The 17,391-nt window shown below is 44.0% G+C and overlaps 1 protein-coding gene across 1 annotated transcript in view; it reads left to right on the top strand.

Annotated features, from left to right (window-relative positions):
• Positions 1–17,391, top strand: part of LOC124711298 (calcium/calmodulin-dependent protein kinase kinase 1) — a 1,501,168-nt gene that overhangs the window by 541,086 nt on the left and 942,691 nt on the right. The window lies entirely within an intron of this gene.

Genomic DNA, 17,391 nt, shown 5'->3' with positions numbered 1-17,391 from the left:
GAAGGTGGGTGTCCAGTCGTGGCGCGTCATAATGTGAAGCCTCTTCTCGGTTGCCTCTCAGCCACGTGGGCTTTCATTTCATAAGCTGATGTAATGGCCTTCAGCTTATGCCACAGTCGGGACGCACCTGTCAGGGGCAGGAGCACACTCCTCTGAGCTTGCCGTAGACCTTGTGCTGTCCTTACCTTTTTGGCTGTATGAGCCCAAACCCACGACCCATAGCCTACAATAGCGACTAAGATTGCGTTGTGGTAGTTTTTACTACACTTAGTGGCAGCTGAAAACTTATTTGGTTAAGTTGGTTGGTTGTTTGGGGAAGGAGACCAGACAGTGTGGTCATCGGTCTCATCGGATTAGGGAAGGATGGGGAAGGAAGTCGGCCGTGCCCTTTCAGAGGAACCATCCCGGCATTTGCCTGGAGTGATTTAGGGAAATCACGGAAAACCTAAATCAGGATGGCCGGACGTGGGATTGAACCGTCGTCCTCCCGAATGCGAGTCCAGTGTCTAACCACTGCGCCACCTCGCTCGGTATTTGGTTAAGTGTTGCCATCTTATTTAGCAGAGGTTGAAAATACAGGGTTATTACAAATGATTGAAGCGATTTTACAGCTCTACAATAACTTTATTATTTGAGATATTTTCACAATGCTTTGCACACACATACAAAAACTCAAAGTTTTTTTAGGCATTCACAAATGTTCGATATGTGCCCCTTTAGTGATTCGGCAGACATCAAGCCGATAATCAAGTTCCTCCCACACTCGGCGCAGCATGTCCCCATCAATGACTTCGAAGCTCGCAGTTCTGGCACGTTTCTTGGTAGAGGAGGTTTAAACACTGAATCTTTCACATAACCCCGCAGAAAGAAATCGCATGGAGTTGTCGGGAGAGCGTGGAGGCCATGACATGAATTGCTGATCATTATCTCCTCCACGACCGATCCATCCGTTTTCCAATCTCCTGTTTAAGAAATGCCGAACATCATGATGGAAGTGCGGTGGAGCACCATCCTGTTGAAAGATGAAGTCGCCGCTGTCGGTCTCCAGTTGTGGCATGAGCCAATTTTCCAGCATGTCCAGATACACGTGTCCTGTAACGTTTTTTTCACAGAGGAAAAAGGGGCCGTAAACTTTAAACCGTGAGATTGCACAAAACACGTTAACTTTTGGTGAATTGCGAATTTGCTACACGAATGCGTGAGGATTCTCTACCGCCCAGATTCGCACATTGTGTCTGTCCACTTCACTATTAAGAAAAAATGTTGCGTCATCACTGAAAACAAGTTTCGCACTGAACGCATCCTCTTCCATGAGCTGTTGCAACCGCGCCGAAAATTCAAAGCGTTTGACTTTGTCATCGGGTGTCAGGGCTTGTAGCAATTGTAAACGGTAAGGCTTCTGCTTTAGCCTTTTCCGTAAGATTTTCCAAACCGTCGGCTGTGGTACGTTTAGCTCCCTGCTTGCTTTATTCGTCGACTTCCGCGGGCTACGCGTGAAACTTGCCCGCACGCGTTCAACTGTTTCTTCGCCAGAAGCTTTAAACTGCGCATACCATCGCCGAATGGAGTTAGCAGTTGGTGGATCTTTGTTGAAATTCGTCCTGAAGTGTCGTTGCACTCACTGTTATGACTGACTGATGTGAGTGCATTTCAAGCACGACATACGCTTTCTCGGCTCCTGTCGCCATTTTGTCTCACTGCGCTCTCGAGCGCTCTGGCGGCAGAAACCTGAAGTGCGGCTTCAGCCGAACAAAACTTTATGAGTTTTTCTACGTATCTGTAGTGTGTCGTGACCATATGTCAATGAATGGAGCTACAGTGAATTTATGAAATCGCTTCAATCATTTGTAATAGCCCTGTACTTTGGTTGTAAGGTTCTTTTTACTACTTAAACAAGAACGATTTCGCGCCCTTACACGCCCATCATCAGGTGTTGCACTGAAAATAAACAAGAGACCGGAGTTAGTAATAGCTTTTACACGCAAGTAGAACACATAAAAAAGAAAAAAAAATTAAGTTCCATGTAACTATTTAAAAACCAACGGTCGGGGAAACGGCGAAACGTAAATCAATGGCAAAGTAATGCCAGATAATACAATGGACGACTGTCTGGGTAAAGATATGTGAATTGAACACCACGACACTTGCCTCAGAGCGCCGCGGTGGACGGGTACAGGACGAGGTGTATCACCAGCGAGCGAAGCGCACGGATTAGCGTATATGAAGGGGAGAAGAAAACTGGTAAATAAGAGTGGCAGAAGTACGGCCATTTATTGACGGGAAGACGACTGCGGGGCCAACTAACCAGGAAGTTCACAATATGAACTAGCGATTTACGTTCAAAGTGGGAAAAAAGATATTACCTGGAAATTTACATGAAAGGCGTTAAAAGTACATTGTGAGTGGTAAAGGAACATATTAAACAGGCGCAGTACAGAACTGTTGTAAAAACAACTGGAAGCCGGACGTAGGAAATTTATGTATTAACCGTAAAAAAACAGTGAAAATATTTACTTGGCCCCGCATTTTTCTTCTCTTCAACAGACGGCAGTACTTTTGCCACTCTGGTTTACCAGTTTGCTTCTCACCTCGTGTACGCTACTCTGTTCTGTGTGCTCTCTGGTGATACACCGTGTCCTGTACTTGTCCACCTTGGTGCTCGGGGTCACAGCACGAAGTGTAAGTGTCCTGGAGTTCATTGCATATTTCTATACCCAGGCAGTCGTCCGTAGTATTGTGTGGTGTCAATTTGCCATTGACTTAGGTTTAGCCGCACCTAGCCCGACCGCTGCTTTCTAAATTGTTATGTGGAACTTCCTTTTTGCTTTTTTAAGTGTACTACTGCGTGTAAAAACTATTATTAGTTCCGGTCTCTTGTTTCTGTTCGGTGTAACACCTGATGGTCGACGTACAAGAGTCCGAAACCGGCAGTGTTTTAAATAATGAAATAGAACCTTACAACTGAAGCGGTATTTTCAGTCTCTGCTCTAATGCTGAGTTGCGGTTGTTCCTCCGACGAGATTATTTTATTTAGGATTTTCATCCGTCTGTAGACGGTTTCTACTTGTGCATGTTAGTTTTGCTTTTCTTTGGTGTTAATCCTGAGAGACCTATATAATTCTTTTCTTTTCACAAGTTGCTGATTTATTCTGACTGTGGGGATTCTCTTTCTTGATAAGGTTCCTATTAGTTACGTGTACACTGTTTTGTACGCTTCTATCGTTACTTTGTTTTCTACACTCCAGTTTCTTAGTCTTTCAAGACCTACCCTGCTGTTTCCCTCTAATTTAGACCTTGCCTTAGCAGATACTATAATTAACAGATCGTCAAAGGGAGGAAATCATATATTACCAAACTATTAGTTTTCAAACAATGGAGGTATATGATACTTCCTTGCTAATTAAAACAGTGCGCCGGCTCGAGACTAGAACTCGATACCTTCACCCTTCGCAGGCATGTGTTCTACTAACTGAGTTACCCAAGCACGATTCATGAAGCGTCCTCACCCCTTTGTTTCCATCAGAACCTCCTCAACTACCTTCTAAACATCACAGAAGTTCTCCTGCGAAACTTGGAAGATTAACACTCATGTGTGTATGTTGCCATAGAAGCGTAGCGCAGGAGTAGCGTCTCTCCATAGTAATCTAAAACGTCTTCGGTCTCCGGTTAGAACCTAGATACTGCTTAAATTTCAAATAAAAGCCGTCAGCACTGAAGGCGAAGGCTTCTGGAATAAGAAGCGCCCTCGTTTTTTCGTTTTGCCAATTTTGCGACATAGGGCGGAGGAGCAAACAGAGGTTCAGGGTGCTCTCTTGCTCTTGGGGTGAAAAATGGTCCTTAAAAGAGGTAGAATCAGCAATGATCAAAGGCATGATTATGAAGAAGGCAATAGAAGCCACTCCATTAAAGATACAAAAAGTGTGATCATGATCTCTACATCGCCAAAATATTTTAGGCCCTCCAATCGAATCTTTGGGATGGGACTACCGAGAAGGAAGTGACCATTAGGTCTTCAAATGGTTGACCTTTCATGTAAATGTCTGTACTTTGTCGTTTTGGGGTAAGTTCGTATTGATAATAGCAACTCCCGTCATCCCTGATGATTATTTCAACAATAGAATTATTCTTTTTTTTTTCATTTGATCAAATGGAGGCACGCATATAAACTTCGTTGTTTTTGTTAGGTAATTAGGTAATCGATGTGTGTGGGACAAATTTTACACACATTTTTTTCTTCTTTAAAACATTGTGCAGACCGTCTTAAATGAATTAGAGATGTTCAGTTCGTTGCTCCATTCCGACAGGTGACACAAAAGTGTTGAGCCGTTACGGCCGCGCTAATGTCGTTTGTACTCTACCAACGAATGCGGTCTCAGAAGTTTTCGGCGGATGGTGTACGATGATGGTTTCATAATTCTGGTAAAAAAGCAAGAAGTACGCTTGTTTCGTTAACAGTTCACGTTACTTGTCGTCTGCTTTGAAGGATATATACTTGGTCCAGAGATCCACCAGCTTTTTAATCCCATCTGGAAAATGCGTTCAGTCAGACTTAGCGAAATACGCGTTGAATGTAGCTATCACTTACTCATTTGATGAAAACTTCTTTCCATCGAGATAAAGTTTCAACTTAGCGAGCAGGAAGAAGTCACTTGGGGTTAAGTCTGGTGATTAGGATTGATGAGGAACCAATCGAAAAGCCAATTCATGCACTTCAGCCATTGTTAAGGGTGATGCGTTGAATGATGCATTATCATGCTGAAAGAGAACTTTTGCATGTGAGTCCTTTTTTTCCAACCAGCGCAAGTTTCAAACGATCAAACAATGAAGCATAATAGGATCCAGTTATAATTCGTCCTTTTTTTCAGGTAATCTATGAGAATTATTTCTTTGGAATCCCAAAATTTAGTGGCTATCTACTTACCAGCTGACAAAATGCTATTCGCCTTCATCCATGCACTTTCACCAGCCTTTATCCATCCTTTTGACTACCGTTTTGACGCTAGTGTTTACTGATGTATCCAGGTTTCATCAAATGTCACAAGTCGATGCAAAAACTCTTGCGGGTTGCGGTTAAACATCCCCTAATATTGTGCTGAAATGTTGTGCCAGATGCGCTTTTAGCCGGCTGTGAGCAATTGTGGCACCTACTTTGCACACAGCTTCTTCATATCCAGTTCCCTGTGCTTTACATTGTGTACTCGTTCTGCTGAGATGTCTGCTGTCTCAATAACCTCACGAATTTTTATTCGGCAGTCTTGCATTACCATCTCATGGATTGTGACAATGGTTTTCTTTGTGTTGACCTCAACTGGACCGTCAGTGTGTGCTTCGCCTTCGTTGAGTGTCCAATCACTTTTACATTCATGAATTTTATTTAGTAAACACAGTCGTCGTTGCATATCAGTTGTTACTTTTTATTTGTGGTTAACCGATTTCGATCTGCTACAGAGATCATCTTCAGATCTACATTCCTGGGCAATAATAAGATTCGCCGGCGTGGAGGCGGACAGTGTTCTCAGCGCCAGCACGAAAGGTCCTGCTCCACGCCAGCGACTCTTATTATCGCCAACGAATGGAGACCTGAAGATGATCTCTGAAGCAGATCGAAATAGCTCAACCACCAATGAGAAGTAACAACTGATATGCCACGACGACTGCGTTTACTAAATAAAATATACTATTAGATCGATGTTTCCTGGCACAACGTTCAAAAATAAAATAAAATAAATTAAACTGATTAATTCAAAAGCAATTGATCTTCAATTATGGTGCAGAGACCGAGCGAAGTTCGTCCACTTCGGTTTTAACTTGCGCGGCAGTTCAACACTTCAAATGGAAATGTTTCGTAATGGCACGAAACTCCGTTTTATTCATTTTCAGTCGAAGTCGATACACTGATATCTTCAGACAGCTGTCAACACTGCGCTGTACGATGTGCGGAGTTGAATTTCCTTATACGATTCTTGGAATAATCAAGCTTCAAAACCATCAAAGCACAACAAACATACTATATTCCTTCACAGTATTTTATCATACTAGTAAACCACCATCGTATATGTTAAAGTCCTATATTTGCGTTGTGAATGTCTCCGAATGAAAGATACAGGGTGTTTCAAAAATGACCGGTATATTTGAAACGGCAATAAAAACTAAACGAGCAGCGATAGAAATAGCACCGTTTGTTGCAGTATGCTTGAGACAACAGTACATTTTCAGACAGACAAACTTTCGAAATTACAGTAGTTACAATTTTCAACAACTGATGGCGCTGCGGTCTGGGAAACTCTATAGTACGATATTTTCCACATATCCACCATGCGTAGCAATAATATGGCGTAGTCTCTGAATGAAATTACCCGAAACCTTTGACAACGTGTCTGGCGGAATGGCTTCACATGCAGATGAGATGTACTGCTTCAGCTGTTCAATTGTTTCTGGATTCTGGCGGTACACCTGGTCTTTCAAGTGTCCCCACAGAAAGAAGTCACAGGGGTTCATGTCTGGCGAATAGGGAGGCCAATCCACGCCGCCTCCTGTATGTTTCGGATAGCCCAAAGCAATCACATGATCATCGAAATATTCATTCCGGAAATTAAAGACGTCGGCCGTGCGATGTGGCCGGGCACCATCTTGCATAAACCACGAGGTGTTCGCAGTGTCGTCTAAGGCAGTTTGTACAGCCACAAATTCACGAAGAATGTCCAGATAGCGTGATGCATTAATCGTATCGGATCTGAAAAATGGGCCAATGATTCCTTTGGAAGAAATGGCGGCCCAGACCAGTACTTTTTGAGGATGCAGGGACGATAGGACTGCAACGTGGGGCTTTTCGGTTCCCCATATGCGCCAGTTCTGTTTATTGACGAAGCCGTCCAGGTAAAAATAAGCTTTGTCAGTAAACCAAATGCTGCCAACATACATATCGCCGTCATCAATCCTGTGCACTATATCGTTAGCGAATGTCTCTCGTGCAGCAATGGTAGCGGCGCTGAGGGGTTGCCGCGTTTGAATTTTGTATGGATAGAGGTGTAAACTCTGGCGCATGAGACGATACGTGGACGTTGGCGTCATTTGGACTGCAGCTGCAACACGGCGAACGGAAACCCGAGGCCGCTGTGGGATCACCTGCTGCACTAGCTGCGCGTTGCCCTCTGTGGTTGCCGTACGCGGTCGCCCTACCTTTCCAGCACGTTCATCCGTCACGTTCCCAGTCCGTTGAAATTTTTCAAACAGATCCTTTATTGTATCGCTTTTCGGTCCTTTTGTTAGATTAAACCTCCGTTGAAAACTTCGTCTTGTTGCAACAGCACTGTGTTCTAGGCGGTGGAATTCCAACACCAGAAAAATCCTCTGTTCTAAGGAATAAACCATGTTGTCTACAGCACACTTGCATGTTGTGAACAGCACACGCTTACAGCAGAAAGACGACGTACAGAATGGCGCACCCACAGACTGCGTTGTCTTCTATATCTTTCACATCACTTGCAGCGCCATCTGTTGTTGAAAATTGTAACTACTGTAATTTCTAAAGTTTGTCCGCCCGAAAATGTACTGTTGTACCAAGCATATTGCAACAAACGGTGTATTTCTATCGCTGCTCGTTTAGTTTTTATTGCCGTTTCAAATATACCGGTCATTTTTGAAACACCTTGTATCTAGCGGCATAACATTAGTAATTTGGAAATTTGTAAATGAAGTTATACTTTGACAATAATGTGATTTATTTATGAGAGTGTGTATACAAAATTGTCCAGCTCTTCCAGTCCATAATTGAAAAGTCTGTTTCTTCGTTCCATTCGTGAGGGAGAGCGCGCTAGAGGATATAGCGAGTAGTAAATAAATTTAACCGGCCATCTTACGTCTAATTACCTCGAGTCACGGCTCATATCATAGCTGAAGAGCACACGGTCAGGAAAGCTTTCAGATGGGGAGATAGTCGGCTGTCCGCTCTGCGTGTAGTTGAGCTGTGGCTGCGGCTTGATCCCGGCGCGGCGCCACACGGTTCAAGGTGTGGACGCTGGCGGTGGCGGTGGTGTGGCAGAACCCACTAATTGCCGGCGCCGCTAATTGGACAAGCCGCAGCTGGGTGGAAGAGGGTGGGGGTAGGGGGGGGGGCAGGGGCCAGGCCAGGGTGGCGGGCCAGTTGTTAATTAACGTCTCGCCTCCGCAGCCCACAACCCGCAGCACGCGGTCCGTGTCCACGCACTGCCCTGCCAACCGTGTGTGGCTGGGGGACGGCCTAATCGCGTATGAGTCCCTTGCCGAAACGAGAAAACCTGCCACCCGACACTGACGAAAAGTAGCCGGATAACTATTAGTGGACATCGATATGGGGAAAGCGTGCTACAATCCTAACCGTTCTTAAGACACTTTCAGTGAGGAGTCAGAATATCTATAGAAGAATGAAAGCCCATTCTTCCTGGAAAGCCGAAACTTGAGAAGGTAGGGTCCGGAGCGAAGTCGACGTCCTGACTCGCCCCAAACGTGTTCCATTAGGGTTCAGGTGGGGACTGGGCACGCTAGTCCGTTTCAGGGATTTTATTGCCCACTAGCCATTGCCTCACCGCTGCCACCGGTGACAAACGTCATGGGATACCTGCTAATTCCGTGGCACGATGTCAACACGTCGTCGGAAGCCTCCTGCAGAGATATTGAGCCTTGCTGTCACTGTAGTGGTCCATAATTGCCGGAGTGTTCAGATGATTAAAATGGCTCTGAGCACTATGGGACTTAACGTCTGAGGTCACCGGTCCCCTACACTTAGAACTACTTAAACCTAAGTAACCTAAGGATATCACACACATCCACTCCCGAGGCAGGATTCGACCCTGCGACCATAGCAGCCGCGTGGTTCCGGACAACCGCCTAGAACCGCTCGGCCACCGCGGCCGGCACCGAAGTATAGCCAGTGCCTTATGTCCTACCAACGCTCGGTGGAGTTCATGTTAAGTGATCCGGGTGGCCAAATGATTCGCTTGAATTGTCCAGAAAGTTCTTCGAACCATCTGCGAACAATTGTGGCCCGGTGACATGACGTCGTTGTTCCGGAACATGAAATCGATACAGGTTGCAAAAGTTCGCCAGGTTTCCGAAGATAACCACTCATAGTCAGTCACCTGAGGACAAATGACAGCTCCGCCAAGCACTGCCCTATCATACCTTTTGTGTGTGATGCTACCATCATATGTATTTATGCGTATTGCCCACACCATTATGGAGCCACCACCGTCTTACACAACGCAAGACAACCTGGGTCCATAGTTTTGTAGAATCTGCGCCTCGCTAGAACAGTACCATCAGCTCTTAAAACTTAAATCCGGATTCATATGACCAGGCCGCGATTGCGCAGTCGTCTAGGGTCCACAAGCCCAGCAGAGGCGCTCCAGGTGATGTGCTGTTAGCAAAGGCATCCGCGTCGGTCTTCTGCAACGACAGAAAGTTCTCGCCAAATTTTGCCGCTCAGTCCTGACAAATATGTTCTTCGTACGTCCTACTTTGACTCCTGCGATTATTTCACGCAGAGTTGCTTGTCTATTATCACTGACAACTATACGCAAATGCCGCTGCTCTCGGTCGTCAAGTGAAGACCGTCGGTCACTGCGTTGTCCATGGTGAGAGGTAATGTGTGAAATTTGGAATTCACGGCACACTCTTGACAATGTGCATCTCGGAATATTGAAATCCGTAACGATTTCCGAAATGGAACCTCCCATGCTAGCTGCAACCACCATTCCGTGTTCAAGTCAATTAATTCACATCGTGCGGCCATCGTCGCATAGGAAACCTTTTCATGAATAGCACCTGAGTACAAATGACAGCTCCGCCAAGCACTGCCCTATCATACAATTTGTGCGTGATGCTACCATCATATGTATATATGCGTATTGCTATTCCATGACTTTTGTCACGTCAGTGTATGATAGGTTGTAATCGTATATTTATACAGCCAACCAACGTCTTAGAACAGTTCTGCCACTGTAAGTAGTACACAGTACTGTAAAATATGCATTTCGCATTTTCTGAAGCACAATAAAGGGACTACAGTCAAACTAAAAAAAAAAAAAAAAAAAAAAAAACCTACATCCCAATAACTTAACACCATCTTTTCCTCATTTCATTATCAGTACTATATGGTGACAGGTAAGGTTCTTCGTACATTCGTTATACCCAAAGAGTCTCATCGGATTCCTACAGGGTACAGCAAGATTAATCTCTCCATTTCCCAAAGGCACCGCCCCTTACATTACGCCAAGTGTCGCTAAGCATTGACCAGAGAAATAAGTGCCTTATGTAGAACAGCTCAACCGTCGCACCCCGTTCTTTTTAACTCCATACGCAAGACCATTGTGCCAGCTGGACTTCTGGTGGGAGTTGGAAACTCGAGAGTGATTCCTTTCGCTGATTTCAAACGATTTTTTACAACCAGCCTCTGCAACGCTCGACCGGCCCTATCCGTTACATGAGGTCGGCCTAATCTTGGTTTAGTAGTGGTTGTTCCATCGCATTTCTTTATCACAACACTCGAACAACAGTGGATTCGGGCAGCATTACATGGTTTGAGATGTCTCTGCTGGATCTGTTATTCAATTTCAATGAGTAGTCCACGTTGTGAGCTGTGCATACTATTTTGGTCACTCTGTAAATTCTTTTCCTTACTTAAATATCGATATGTGTAGCTAACACAGAGCAAAACCTAGTAGCTTAGTAATCTTCGACGACTGCTACAATGTTTTTGTGTTTCTGAACCATCTCTGGCTGATAGCGCTAGCAACGTTACACTCATTCAAAGTTGATCAGTGTTGAATGGAAGACGCATTTTCAAAAATGGCCAGGAATTTTTTTTGTGATATAAGATTGATGGAATTGCAGTATGAATATTTTTGATGCAATTATGAAGAAAGAAGCTAAGAAGATTATATGTGAGCATTTCTTGAATGTTGAGGGGTTGAGGATAGCACGCAAATGCGTGGCATTGTGTTGTGTTATTGATATTGTAGTAACGAAGCTCAGATTGGATTCTTACATGGTTTGCTCTGGTAGGAGGATGAGATCCCTCTCGATTAAAGCTATTTCTTAAAGTCATGTTATGTAAATACTATTCTGAACACTCAGTTGATTTTGAAACATTAGCTTTAAATATAGAGTTTCATTTGGCTTTTGTGATTCATTTCTTACCAGCTAAAATATGCACCCCTCATTCAGTTTATTACGTACGTACGCACATTGCAGTTTGTGGTACCGACTTTCCAGTCGTACTTTTTAATGGTGCTTTGTTTCTGTATGCTGTTCGCTGCTTTTGAGAAATCTGGAAGAATATTTCTCAAGACACAAGGTGAGTGAAAATACAGTTTAGGGCCAGGAATTTCTTCATAAGTTCAGCTGCGCTTTTGTGTCAGAAATCAGGCTACGTTCAGTCTAACACTGCATTTTTATAGAAACCATTATCTTCAATTTGTAGACAGTGATGAGCAAATTATATTAAGTCTTTGTATAAGTCAGTATAGTCAGAGGTTTGCACAGCACACGACTTTAAGTTTGGAATTGATTTGTTTGGTAACCATTTTTGTGAAGTTTTGGTAGACAGTTTTAGTAAGGTTCAAGGTGTGGACGCTGAAGTTTTGGTAGACAGTTTTAGTAAGATTCATTCAGACAGAGAGAAGTAGACAAGCGGCTACGATACAGCATTAGAAGTCACTGACCTCTTCTGACCAACCCATTCTGCGGTTTCTGCTTCGCTACTGACAACACAGTAACAAGCTATTTTATTTTACACTGGGTGGTCCACTTCTCGTGATATATGGTAGTCAGTTCGACATTACATAGACATGTTGGGTTACTTTAATCACACAGTATACCTGGTAGCTGTTACTAAGGTTGTGACGTACTCTATTTCTTACGGGTCTCTTTGTTGCTTGGATGCTTCATTGGTCAAATGGTTCGAATGGCCCTGAGCACAATGGGACTTAACTTCTGAGGTCATCAGTCCCCTAGAACTTAGAACTACTTAAACCTAACTAACCTGAGGACATCACACACACCCATCCCCGAGGCAGGATTCGAACCTGTGACCGTAGCGGTCGCGCGGTTCCAGACTGTAGTGCCTAGAACCGCTCGGCCACACCGGCCGGTGCTGCATTGGTCAATAGCTGGAAGAAATACAATGTCATCTCTACTGCACATCAGCGCTGCTTTCACGTAATTTCTGGACTTATCAGTATCCGGCGAAAATCGTAGCGGCGGTCTCCTCTCCTAAGACTCAAAACCAGCCAAAGCATTATTTCCAGCGGGGGACAAACGTCGTAGAATTTTATCTACTGTGTGAACAATTTACTTCATCTGACTAAAGAAATCTGCTCTACATGCATTCTTTTTGGCCTTTTAGTTTCGTTCAACACAAAATACGAGGACACAAAATACGAGGGCTATTCATAAATTAATCTAGACTAATCATAACTTGTAGGCTTTCACGGAGGGCTGAGATGTCGTGGTCGATCTGTAGCCTTCTTCTTCCTGACCTGCCAACTGCGGGCAACATTTTCCGGGGAGAGTAGCTGTGGTTCTTCAATCGCATCACTTTACTCATCTCGGAAGATATTGCCCGCAGTTGGCAACGGAACATCGGGAAGAAGAAGTTTTACAAATCGACCATGGCCTCTCAGCCCGGAAGCTTTAACTAATGTAATTTAGACTAGCTACTAAAAGTAGACAAATGCTTGTAGTTCAAAAATGGCTCTGAGCACTATGGGACTTAACATCTATGGTCATCAGTCCCCTAGAACTTAGAACTACTTAAACCTAACTAACCTAAGGACAGCACACAACACCCAGCCATCACGAGGCAGAGAAAATCCCTGAGCCCGCCGGGAATCGAACCCGGGAACCCGGGCGTGGGAAGCGAGAACGCGACCGCACGACCACGAGATGCGGGCAATGCTTGTAGTGTCATGGCGCTTGTTTGATTAGAAAAGAATACTTAGCTCACTCTGAGTCATGAGCTTTGTGATGTAAAGTGGTGTCCCAGAAAACTCAAACGATCGTGATGAAATTACTTGCCGTACTTCCAATGTGTCGAAATGTATAATAGAGATATAGGTACATCTTATTTTAATGAGACTATGCCATTTGCTGTGAGAACACGAAGTCGACGTAAAGTTTGACCTGATGAAGCGTAAATGATGTGGTGCATGTAGAACTGTAAATTTTGTTGGTGACTTCGTGAATGCATGTCAGCCACAACAGCTTTACATGGACGATGCTGCTGCGCCTCCCGCCAGTTAAGAGGTACGTTGAGTCCTTTGCATCCTGCAAGTAGAAGTAGTCAGCGCTGAAGAGATTCGCCGTAGATTTTGTTATGTCTATAGAGAGGCGGTTATGGATAACGGCACAGTGCATGGCGTAGAAAATTCAAGGGTGGTGGCGTAGATGTGCGTAATGAAAGCGGCTGAGGAAGACATTCATTCGTGATTAATGAATTTCTGCAACATGTTAACGAAATTACCTGTGCGCTTTGTCAGAAAACAGTTCCCGAACTTTCTGCATTTTTATTAAAGGATAACCCTCTTTAACACTAGGTTAACGTAAGTATTGTGCACGATGTGTAGCGAAATGTCTAATGGACGTTCGATGTTCACAAAAGTGGAAAAACCTGGGTCGGTGTTCGCATTGCTTTAGCACTACCGTGAACAGCTGGAAGAACTTCCGTAAGACAAGGCTGCAGTACGTCAACTCTGAAACAGTTGGTGCACGCTGATCCTCCCAGTAAATTCAAGCATACGCTGTCAACAAGCGAAATGACGGACGCAGTTTTTAGGACCACAAATGTATTTTGACATCATATTTCATGAGAATGTCGGGTGAAAATACTGTGACATCACAGATCTGTTGTGAGACGAAAAAATTCCAAAGTTTAACTCAAAAGAAAGATTATTGAAGGACTTATTCTCCTTCAAGAGAATGTGCAACTCCATACCGCGAATCGGACGAAGGCGAGTTTTCCTCCCTATAGCCTGGACTTGGCTTCCTCAAGATGGAAGCCGCTTTCGTTTTTCACACGGGAAAGTCCTCAGATTTAGTGGTAAGATGGCCCACTGGAAAGCCTTTCAAAAACTGAACATAGATCAAGCATGAAAACACGAAGAAGATGAAAAAGAGCAAAATAGAAACCGTGAACGGTCGAAAGAAAAGTAGTGCAATATAGAGCAGGCTGACACAGCAACTGGATCGTGGTTAAAAGGTCACGTTGTTGGATTGTTTAGCGGAATGTTCAAAACTTCCTTGAGCCATTTATTTTTATTCCTTTTCTCATACCATTATGAACTGTCCGTCCGATCATTGAAATGTTTGTTCTCTTTCTGTAGTCTTGTCTGTTATCATACTATACGTTGGTTATAGAATGCGAGCCATGTGGCAAAAAAAAAAAAAAAAAACGTGGACGTCGGAAGTAAACGTGATGAATTCTGAGAGCATGCGAGATGCCTCATAGACGTCTCCCAGAAATGCAACCAGCAAGTAGACGGAAGTGAACTATGTTTCAACGCCGGCCGAAGTGGCCGTGCGGTTAAAGGCGCTGCAAGACCACTACGGTCGCAGGTTCGAATCCTGCCTCGGGCATGGATGTTTGTGATGTCCTTAGGTTAGTTAGGTTTAACTAGTTCTAAGTTCTAGGGGACTAATGACCTCAGCAGTTGAGTCCCATAGTGCTCAGAGCCATTTGAACCATTTTATGTTTCAACAAAGGAATTCAAGAGTCAAAACTTCAGAAACGGAACGCAACGCAACTTCAAAAACGTTAAAAACAGACCTCAGAGAAACTGTGCGATTGTGAAACAGTTGCGTTCATTTGTTGCAGCTTATGTGACAAACTATTATGTTTTCATTATTTGCTTGGTACTGATCACATGCACATAAACACCTAATCGGACATGGAGGCATATCTCACTCACTTTATCAGAGGTACAAATTAGGTGCGTTGGTAAGACATTCGTGTCACAAATGCCGTGTATGACACACCAGACGTATTTTTCGGTGAAGTCTCAAACTTTTGCGGTTCCTATTCGAAAGCCACTTCCTTTCGGCTACCAATAGAGTAGTTGTGCAGAATCGAGTGCCATTATAGGTCCCTTCCTTACAACACGTTATACAACGATCCAGACACGAATTTCAACACAGCGAAAAGCGGGAAAAAATATTCCGAAGGAGCGGGCTGGTCAGCTGACTTTCAAGTCGTTGAAGTGCACAACACGAGCGTTCTCTGTACCATCTATTTACAAGATAGCATAGCAAAATAGTCTTCGCGCACCCAGGAGTTCATTTTTGCGGCCGTAGAATACCATACCAAGGCAGACATGTGACCCGGTGCGAAAATAATTATTAAACCCAAGAAACTGTCTTCTTGAAGAAGATTTAACTTTGTAAAACCACATGAAAGACACCATTAATCGAGAGGAATATCTATAAAGAAACAGCTACTGGCATCCGCAAAATAAACCAGAAATCAAATAATGGACTAGGTCGATACTAATCGGCGGGAGGTATCAGTTCCGGTCGGTCTCGAAATGGAAACCATTGTTAAAATCGAAAACGCTTTATTTGCACCAATTAGCTACACTTTTCCTTCCAGCCACTTCTCTATATAGCTACCGCCTCAGACATTTGTCGAAGCGTTGTACGAATTTTCAAATACCCTCGTCATAGCAGGCGGCCGCCTGTGCTTTCCGATAAGTGTCTAACCTGATCTACAGCTCCTTGTCTGTGGCAAAACATTGTCTTCTTAGCCAGCAGTCATGTCAGCAGAGATGAAACTCAGTGCGAACCATTACTTGCTGTATTGTGGGTGGTCAAACACTTCTCACGGAAAACACTGCAGCAGCTTCTTCATCGACCCTGCAGAGTGTGGCCGACAATTGGCACGAAGAAGAAACCGTGTGACAGTTGTGTTACATGGGCTGCGTGGCATCAGTCAGAATCTTTCACCAGGCTCTCATACTTGGCGGGAGACACAAATTTCTACGCATCTTTACGGGCTGACAGTGCGCTCTGAACTGAAAAGAGCTACGTGGCGCGATTGACGGGCGTGCTCTAGGGACACTGCCCAACACATTTGTGCAAAGCTTAATCACAGTGGTTTTTATTGCGTGACCAGAATTTACTTCCCGAATACCCCAGGATGGTCCATTGATAGTTACCGCGCCAAATATCTCACGAATTAAGCATCACACGAAAAAACTACAAAGGACGAAACTCGTCTAGCTTGAAGGGGAAAACCAGATGGCGCTATGGTTGGCCCTCTAGAAGGCGCAGCCATAGGACAAACAAATATCAACTGCGTTTTTTTAAATAAGAAACCCCATTTTTATTACATATTCGTGTAGTACGTAAAGAAATATGAATGTTTTAGTTGGACCACGTTTTTCGCTTTGTGATAGATGGCACTGTAATAGTCACAAACGTATAACTACGTGGTATCAATTAACATTCCGCCAGTGCGGACGGTATTTGCTTCGTGATACATTACCCGTGTTAAAATGGACCGTTTACCATTTGTGGAAAAGGTCGTTATCGTTTTGATGTATAGCTATTGTGATGAATCTGCCCAACGGGCGTGTGATATGTATGCTGCTCGGTATCCTGGATGACATCATCCAAGTGTCCGGACCGTTCGCTGGAAAGTTACGTTATTTAAGGAAACAGAAAGTGTTCAGCTACATGTGAAACGTCAACCACGACTTGCAACAAATGATGATTCTCAAGTAGATGTTTTAGCTGCTGTCACGGCTAATCCGCACATCAGTAGCAAACAAATTGCGCGAGAATCGGGAATCTCAAAAACGTCGTTGTTGACAATGCTACATCAACATCGATTGCACCCATACCATATTTCTATGCACCAGGGTTAGCATGGCGACGACTTTGAACGTCGTGTACAGTTCTGCCACTGGGCACAAGAGAAATTACGGGACGATGACAGATTTTTTGCACGCGTTCTATTTAGCGACGAAGCGTCATTCACCAACAGCGATAACGTAAACCGGCATAATATGCATTATTGGCCAACGGAAAATCCACGATGGCTGCGACAAGTGGAACATCAGCGACCTTGGTGGGTTAATGTATGGTGCGGCATTATGGCAGGAAGGATAATTGGCTCCCATTTTATCGATGGCAATCTAAATGGTACAATGTATGCTGATTTCCTACGTAATGTTCTACCGATGTTACTACAAGATGTTTTACTGCATGACAGGCTACTAATTTATACAATCTGATGCATTTGCGTATGCGTAAATGTATGGGGTACCAGTACATCATGATTTGTTTTCATTATTTTGCCGTATGCTGAACAACTATTCGAAAATGGTTCAAATGGCTCTGAGCACTATGGGACTTAACTTC

Source organism: Schistocerca piceifrons, chromosome 8, assembly GCF_021461385.2.
Source record: "Schistocerca piceifrons isolate TAMUIC-IGC-003096 chromosome 8, iqSchPice1.1, whole genome shotgun sequence".
NCBI lineage: Eukaryota > Metazoa > Arthropoda > Insecta > Orthoptera > Acrididae > Schistocerca > Schistocerca piceifrons.
The sequence above is the reverse complement of the archived record's forward strand: the minus strand, read 5'-3'. Positions and strand labels throughout refer to the sequence as shown.